Genomic DNA, 9422 nt, shown 5'->3' on the forward strand with positions numbered 1-9422 from the left:
CAGAGGCCTAGTGACAGGGTTCCAGCTAGGGTGGCTCCTGGCCAACCCTGACTCTCCCACTAACAGTCTGACTCGGGCTGAGGCCAGGGCGGCCACCCTTCATTGGTTCTTCATCTTGTCTTCATGTTTTCTCACTGGGGGACTTAAAATACTGTTAGAAAAATTACCCCTCCCAGGGAAGCCCTCTTGAACTATACACAGTGACCAGGAAACCCATTCTACCATGCAGGCTCTCCACCAATTTGCGATGTTTCACTAGTTTTAGAATTTCCTTGTACATTACTGTCCTCTATCTTCAAAGTTAGTCTCACACAGTGACCACAATACTGGGGACTCATTTGGAAAAATCTACATAGACTTTTCAGCTCCCTGGGTCAAAGGGATTGCTATCCTCCTAAATCTCAAGTCCACCCCTTTTTGGAAATCAGAGTCCCTAGTTGCAGATAGTCACTGGACACTGTGCGTTCGACCACTGCCTCTCTGGACCCACAGTGGGATGTATTTCAATAAAGCAAAGATCGAGTTGCCTCTATTCAACCTAACCACACTGCAGTAGATCAGACTTTTTCATAGTGCACTCCCAGGGGACACTTACCTTGACCACCACACCTTGCAACCTGGAGATTCTGTTGGGAAGGATCTCCACAAAGATTCTCTCCAACCTCCCCCGAGAAGTCTCTCTCCAATACTGCTAATAAAACCTTGCACTCCCAAACTCCAGGGAATGGACGCTTCGGTCCACGGGACACCTTTAAAGGAAGAACCAAAGCCTGACTTGACCTATACATCATCTGGTCACAAGAAGGTTAATACTGCACCAACTGAAATACAAATCATCTGGGGAGACAGCCTTCCCCACATGTCTGGACCAGGCCTGCATTCCTCTCCTCACTATTGCTCCTTCTCCATATTCTGTGCAAAGAACACGTCATTTTCTGCATCTCTGAGTCTCTTGCAAAAGGAAGAAACTTCTTTGGATTATGGCCTTTCCAGAAAACACTAATTTTGATCTTGTGAGCATTTCTAGACATTTAGATGGTTCAGAATTCAAAAGTCATTCCTTTACCTCTACTATTAACTGAATCCTGATTCTAATCCAAATGCATGGTTTCTGAACTTACAACGTAACAGATCACTTTTGATAACACACAGAGTTCTAAACTGTTCTTTTGAAAAGAACAATACTGTTTGGAAATGTCCTGTAAGTATTCCTAGTCTTACAACACGTTCTCTAATGAACGCTTCATGTTTTTCAGTGTACTCTATGTCCCCAAACACGCTCCCTGATTTCATTCAGTGCACTCTCACAGTATTTCACTATTTTGCTCATAGCCACTCGTGGAGGTCACTTACAGGAGGCATACAGGATTCTGAGTTGGCCTTCATATGGAGAAACCCTCCCTCCTTCAGTCCAAAAAAGTACCAATATATATTTTTAGCTGGTTCCTATCATATGTAGAGTCCTGGTGTAGAAACAACATATGGTTAGGAATTGTCTCCTTACTTTGGTCCTGTACTTGCTGTTCCTCAAATCCTTTGTGTTAACACCATCCCCAGTGAGGTGATGCTGGCTCACTGGTTTCAATCTTGAGGAGATACAACCTTCACAAGGGGAGTGGGTGAGAGTTTCTCCCTTTTAAACCTCTCTGTTCCTCAAGGCTCACTTGAGTAGTTTACAACTGTCATGCACATTCAACCAACATGGGATATGCCAACTAGAAAAGGCTTTGCTGGCACTGAAACACAAAGCCACTAAATACAAAGAGCTTGACTGTTGATTTGAAATTCCTCCAAGGAAACTTTCCTGAAGTTTTAATTTATAGTACAATTAACTCACACACACTGCTGTATTCATTTCAGGTGTATAATCATGATTCAGCACTTCCATGCAATACATGGCATTCATCACAAGAATACAACTCAGTCCCCATCGTCTGTTGAACCCATCTGCCCCACCAACACCTCCTTTCTGATTACCAACAGGTTGTTCTCTAGTTAAGAGTCTGTTTCGTAGTGTGCCTCTTTTTAATTTCTCTTCGCTCATATGTTTTATATCATAATTTCCACAAATGAGTGAAATCGTATAGTACCTACCTTTCTCTGACTGACTTATTTCGTTTTATCAGATGGGGCAAAGTCATAAGGGGAATGTCACAGCAGAGGGAAGAGGTTTTGGTAGGGGGTGTTATGACACACTACCACTCCAAATAAATGGGGAACCAAAGGAGGACAGGGACTTGATCTTGCACATGGGTGTCCCACTATTCCAGCTAGCAGAACTCTGTTCTCATCTCTCTATCCAGCCCCCCACCTCCTCCAACAGGCCCCACCCATGAAAAGCCAGAAAGATTTGTACCACCAGATGCCTCCAATGCACTTCTGGTTCTTAACAGCCTTTCAAATTGCCCCCTGTCTCTGACAAGAGTGAACCTCTCCGAAGTTCCCCAATATGCCAAAGGATCAGTCACAGCTTCTTTGGCCTACATTCAGTTTTCCTTCCTTCTCAACAAACCCAACATTTGCTGATACTTCTAATCTTGAAGGTTATAATCTGGATGGCACTTTGTTTTTACCTGGGGCTCTGATTGCAGCAGTAATCTGCAAGTTGGTCCCAAGTGCATTTTTCTAAGACACCCTGACAGTAAGCAAGTTGTGTTTTCAGCTCCCTACTACATGCTGCTCCTGTTCCTCTTGAGTCGGGATTTCTCCCAAGAAACAAGTCTGCTTCTGTAACAAACCAACCATGGCATCTCCAGTATGGCATCCCCGTGACCCCTCCATCCAGGGATCCTTGAGTAAAATAGGTCTTGTTCAAATATCCTCGAGGAAAATGAGGACCAAACCGTGGGAACAACACCAAAAATGTAACAATGAGGCGGCTTACCTACCAGCAGGTTTCGGGAAGCCGCCCAGAGCCCCCTCCTCAGCTCTCAGCCAACAAGGCCGCTTCTGCATCGCACCACAGGAGGCACCAACCTGCAGCAAAGCCCTGAGGGTCTCTCCAGGGTAGCATCAGAACTGGCTGCAAATGCAGCCCTGGCCCTCTGAGGGGCCCTGGGTCCTCAGCTGGTGGCAGAAACCCTTCTGGCTGTGAGGAACGCAGCGTCAGATGATGCCATGGCGAACCTTCTGCTCCCTAAGTCTGCTGTGGTGCATGTGCAGATAGATAAAGCGCCTCTGCTGGCTTGAGGCGCTTGGGCGCCCTCTGCCCGCTTCCCTGGGAATCCCCGCAATGCTCTAAGCTGGGGCTGCTCAGCGGGAGGCACTGAGGCTACTCTGGTTCCAGGGAGCCTGTTCTCTACACCAGGGCAGGCCTCTGTGTCAGCGCCTCAGACACAAACAAATCACTTCCTTCTTTCTGTGTGAGTGAAGAATGAACCGAACTTGACAATGTCACTACATAATGTGTAGTGCTTGCACCACTCCGTTCAATAATAAAGACTACTGACATACAAAATGGAAAGTTACAGGGGCACCTGGTTGGCTCAGTGGGTGATGCCTCCACCTTTGGTTCAGGAAATGATTTCAGGGTCCTGGAAATGAGCCCTGCATCAGGCTCTTGGCTCAACAGGGAGCCTGCTTCCCCCTCTCTCTCTGCCTGCCCCTGCCTACCTGGGATCTCTGTCAAATATATAAATAAAATATTTTTTTAAAATGTCAAGATAGATGCGTTTGCCCACCAAAATTGTCATACTACACAATTACACTACTGTAATTTTTCTTTCCTTCTTCTCCTCTTAGGAATAATTTCCAGTCAGGTCAGGATAAATGAAAGTACACTGATACGAGACATCATCTAGCACCATGATCTTGATAGTTTATTTTGACCCTGCCAATAAAGTGTTCAATGACACATAGGTGACAGGGTCAAAATGCAAACCTAGAGGGAGCTTCACATGTGTTATGAATTTACTGCATGTCTCTTTAGATCGTATTTTCAATGATAGGTGCTTTAGATATGGTAGATGGATGAAATCATTTCCATCAGTCTGGTAAGGAACCAATTTTACCTTCGAGTACTAATTGCCATCTCTTCACAGGCAGAAGAAAGCTTGGCGAAGTATGACATTTCTGTTTGGTTGTAGGAGAAGGCTGCAGGGATTGAAGCCATCCACCTAACATCCTGTGTCAGGATGGGCAGTGAACTTGAGGATAGCAACCCCTCATCCTAGTGCACATTGCTAGCTCCAGAGGGAGAAGATGGACCTTATTCTCAATACTCTGGGTTGACATCAGTTGTGCCTCTGTGTCAGTTTCAGGCTGCAGGACTTGGGGCCTGGTTCTGGAACTTGAGATAGGCCCTGCTGGTGCAGGAGGAATGCAGCAGGGTCAGGGGCAGGGAGAGAGATGGCTCAGGGACACCTCCCCACAGGGCAAGCACTAGACACTACCTGCCAAAGAGCAGCATGCTCTCCCTCAAGCCACCTCTCTCCCTGACAGATCCTGAGGCTGGGTCCCTCATTTCCAGGGCAAATGACGGGGACTCACCTTCCCAAGTGAAATGGCCGCTGGAGGGAGATTGGAGCCCTGAGCTCAGAGAACTCTGATGCTCAGGATTCCTGCCTTTTCTTGCCCCAACACTGAAAGCCCCTCCTCCGTGGGCCATGGTTCCCCCTCCACACTCCTGGGCCATGTCCCACCTGTCTTCATGCAATTCCCCTTTGTCCCTTCCTCTCGCTATCCCTGTTACCTCTGACCCTTCCTCTCCTACTTTCAGACACCTGGTGGTGCCACACTGTCTGGGAGCTGTCCAGAAGTCCATTGACAGAAAAGCGTATGATGAACCTGTTGACTTAAATTAGTAAGGGTCATGGAGATCCCACACAGAGCAAGCATGAGAATCAGCTTGTCATTTTTCCATGTATGTACATAATGTAAGCTCCACACTGACACCTAGTGAGGTTACAGAGAAAAGTGGCGTTTCTAGAGATGTTTTAGGTGTAATACCTTCTCTGTTAATATGGGATGATTTGAACACCATAAATCTTTCTATCCAAAGTTGAATTCCCAGAACTGAAGGAAGTCTAAGTTTTTTTTTTAATTTTTTTTCATTTATTTATTTTCAGCATAACAGTATCATTATTTTTTCAGCACACCCAGTGCTCCATGCAATCCATGCCCTCTAGAATACCCACCACCTGGTAGCTTGACATCCCACCCCCTCGCCACTTCAAACCCCTCAGATTGTTTTTCAGAGTCCATAGTCTCTCATGATTCACCTCCCCTTCCAATTTACCCCAACCCACTTCTAACTCCCCATGTCCTCCATGCTTTTTATTATGCTCCACAAATAAGTGAAACCATATGATAATTGACTCTCTCTGCTTGACTGATTTCACTCAGCATAATCTCTTCCAGTCCCGTCCATGTTGCTACAAAAGTTGGGTATTCGTCCTTTCTGATGGAGGCATAATACTCCATAGTGTATATTGACCACATCTTCCTTGTCCATTCGTCCGTTGAAGAGTATCTTGGTTTTTTCCACAGTTTGGCGACCATGGCCATTGCTGCTATAAACATTGGGGTACAGATGGCCCTTCTTTTCACTACATCTGTATCTTTGGGGTAAATACCCAGGAGTGCAATGCTAGGGTCAAAGGGAAGTTGTATTTTTAATTTCTTGAGGAATCTCCACACCGTTCTCCAAAGAGGCTGCACCAACTTGCATTCCCACCAACAGTGGAAGAGGGTTCCCCTTTCTCCACATCCTCTCCAATACATGTTGTTTCCTGTCTTGCTAATTTTGGCCATTCTAACTGGTGTAAGGTGATATCTCAATGTAATTTTAATTTGAATCTCCCTGATGGCTAGTGATGATGAACATTTTTTTCATGTGTCTGATAGCCATTTGTATGTCTTTATTGGAGAAGTGTATGTCCATATCTTTTGCCCATTTTTTGATATGATTATCTGTTTTGTGTGTGTTGAGTTTGAGGAGTTCATTATAGATCCTGGATATCAACCTTTTGTCTGTACTGTCATTTGCAAATATCTTCTCCCATTCCGTGGGTTGCCTCTTTGTTTTCTTGACTGTTTCATTTGCTGTGCAGAAGCTTTTGATTTTGCTAAATTCCCAAAAGTTTATTTTCGCTTTTGTTTCCTTTGCCTTTGGAGACATATCTTGAAAGAAGTTGCTGTGGCTGATATCGAAGAGATTACTGCCTATGTTCTCCTCTAGGATTCGGATGGATTCCTGTCTCACATTGAGGTCTTTTATCCATTTTGAGTTTATCTATGTGTACGGTGTAAGAGAATGGTCAAGTTTCATTCTTCTACTTATAGCTGTCCAGTTTTCCCAGCACCATTTATTGAAGAGACTGTCTTTTTTCCACTGTATATTTTTTCCTGTTTTGTCGAAGATTATTTGCCCATAGCGTTGAGGGTCCATATCTGGGCTCTCTACTCTGTTCTACTGGTCCATGTGTCTGTCTTTATGCCAGTACCATGCTGTCTTGGTGATCACAGCTTTGTAGTAAAGCTTGAAATCAGGTAACGTGATACTCCCCCATTTTATTTTTGTTTTTCAACATTTCCTTAGCGATTCGGGGTCTCTTCTGATTCCATACAAATTTTAGGATTATTTGCTCCAGCTTTTTGAAGAATACTGGTGGAATTTTTATTGGAATAGCATTAAAAGTATAGATAGCTCTAGGCAGTATAGACATTTTAACAATGTTTATTCTTCAGATCCAAGAGCATGGAATGGTCTTCCATCTTTTTGTGTCTTCTTCAATTTCTTTCCTGAGTGTTCTGTAGTTACTTGAGTACAGATCCTTTACCTCTTTGGTTAGGTTTATTCTCAGGTATCTTATGGTTCTTGGTGTTATTGTAGATAGAATCAGTTCTCTAATTTCCCTTTCTGTATTTTCATTGTTAGTGTATAAGAAATCCACTGATTTCTGTACATTGACTTTGTATCCTGCCACATTACTGAATGGCTGTATGAGTTCTAGTAGTTTGGGGGTGGAGTCTTTTGGGTTTTCCATATAAAGAATCATGTCATCTGCAAAGAGAGAGAGTTTGACTTCTTCATTACCAATTTGGATACCTTTTATTTCCCTTTGTTGTCTGATTTCTGTTGCTAGGACTTCTAATACTATGTTGAACAAGAGTGGTGAGAGTGGACATCCTTGTCGTGTTCCTGATCTCAACAGGAAGGCTGCAAGCTTTTTCCCATTGAGGATGATATTTGCTGTGGGTCTTTCATAGATAGATTTGATGGAGTTCAGGAATGTTCCCTCTATCCCTACAATTTGAAGCATTTTAATCAGGAACAGATGCTGGACTTTGTCAAATGCTTTTTCTGCTTCAATTGAGAGGACCCTGTGGTTCTTCTCACTTCTCTTATTAATTTGTTCTATAACATTGATTGATTTGCGAATGTTGAACTATCCTTGTAGCCCAGGGATGAATCCCCCCTGATCATGGTGGGCAATCTTTTTTTTTTTTTTAAGATTTTATTTATTTGACAGAGATCACAAGTAGGCAGAGAGGCAGGCAGAGAGAGAGAGAGAGAGAGAGGAGGAAGCAGGCTCCCTGCTAAGCAGAGAACCCGATGTGGGACTCGATCCCAGGACCCTGAGATCATGACCTGAGCCGAAGGCAGCGGCTTAACTCACTGAGCCACCCAGGCGCCCCATGGGTAATCTTTTTAATGTGCTGTTTGATACTGTTTGCTAGGGTCTTGTTGAGAATCTTAGCATCCATATTCATCAGTGATATTGGTCTGAAATTCTCCTTTTTGGTAGGGTCTTTGCCTGGTTTGGAGATCAGGGTAATGCTGGCTTCATAGAAAGAGTCTGGAAGTTTTCCTTCTGCTTCAAATTTTTGAAACAGCTTCCGGAGAATAAGTGTTATTTCTTCTTTTAAAGTTTGGTAGAAGTCTCTGGGGAATCCATCAAGTCCTGGGCTCTTGTTTTTTTGCGAGTGTTTTGACCACTGCTTCAATCTTGTTACTAGATATTGGTCTATTCAGGTTGTCAATTTCTTCCTGGTTCAATTTTGCTAGTTTATAGTTTTCCAGGAATGCATCCATTTCATCTAGGTTGCTAAGTTTATTGGCTATAACTGTTGATAATAACTTCTGATGATTGTTTCTACTTCTTTGGTGTTCGTTGTGATCTCTCCCTTTTCATTCATAATATTATGTATTTGAGCTTTCTCTGTTTTCTTTTGGATTAGTGTCGCCAATGGTTTATCAATCTTATTGATTCTTTCAAAAAACCAGCTTCTAGTCTTTTTTTCCTCTCCGGCTGCTTGAAGCTTGGCCACCATCATGAAAGACACAGTAACTATCTGGACCAGGAAGTTCATGACCAATCGACTACTTCAGCACAAACAAATGGTTATTGATGTCCTTCATCCTGGAAAGGCAACAGTACCTAAGACAGAAATTCGGGAAAAACTAGCCAAAATGTACAAGACCACACCAGATGTCATATTTGTATTTGGATTCAGAACCCATTTTGGTGGTGGCAAGACAACTGGCTTTGGCATGATTTATGATTCCTTGGATTATGCAAAGAAAAATGAACCCAAACATAGACTTGCAAGACATGGTCTGTATGAGAAGAAAAAGACCTCAAGAAAACAGTGAAAAGAACGCAAGAACAGAATGAAGAAAGTCAGGGGGACTGCGAAAGCCAATGTTGGTGCTGGCAAAAAGAAGTGAGCTGGAGATTGGACAACAGAAGGAGTAAAGATGCTGCAGTGGCTTTATTTTTGGTGATTGTGCAGATTTTTCATGAGAGGATTAATAAACTAAGAATGTTTTAAAAAATCTTCTAATTTCATTGATATGTTCTACTGTATCTATGGTTTCTACCTCATCGATCTCAACTCTAATTTTGATTATTTCCCTTCTTATGTGTGGAGTTGGTTTGATTTGTTGATTCTCCAGTTTTTTAAGGTGTAGAGAGAGCTGCTGTGTTCTGGATTTTTCAATTTTTTTGAGGGAGGCTTGGATGGCTATGTATTTCCCCCTTCAGACCACCTTTGCTGTATCCCATAGGTTTTGGATGGAAGTGTCTTTATTGTCATTGGTTTCCATGAATTGTTTTAGTTCTTCCTTGATCTCCTGGTTGATCCAAGCATTCTTAAGCAAGGTGGTCTCTAGCTTCCAGGTTTCTGAGTTCCTTCGAAACTTTTACTTGTGATTGAGCTCCAGTTTCAAAGCATTGTGATCTGAGAATGTGCAGGGAATCATCTCAGTCTTTTGGTATCGGTTGAGTCCTGATTTGTGACCCAGTACGTGGTCTATTCTTGAGAAGGTTCCATGTGCACTTGAGAAGAATGAGTATTCTGTTGCTTTAGGGTGGAATGTTCTGTATATATCGATGAGGTCCATCTGGTCCAATGTGTCATTCAATGCTCTTGTTTCTTTATTGGTTTTCTGCTTGGATGATCTTTCTATTTCTGAGAGA

The 9422-nt window shown here is 43.2% G+C and overlaps 1 pseudogene across 1 annotated transcript; it reads left to right on the top strand.

The window, feature by feature from the left end:
* The first annotated feature begins 8275 nt into the window (after positions 1 to 8275).
* Positions 8276 to 8752, top strand: LOC309854497 (small ribosomal subunit protein eS24 pseudogene; annotated as a pseudogene). The gene has a single exon. The product of its transcript is annotated as a small ribosomal subunit protein eS24 pseudogene (transcript).
* Positions 8753 to 9422: the final 670 nt, after the last annotated feature.

Source organism: Mustela nivalis, assembly GCF_964662115.1.
Source record: "Mustela nivalis genome assembly, chromosome: 19".
Taxonomy (NCBI): Eukaryota; Metazoa; Chordata; class Mammalia; order Carnivora; family Mustelidae; genus Mustela; species Mustela nivalis.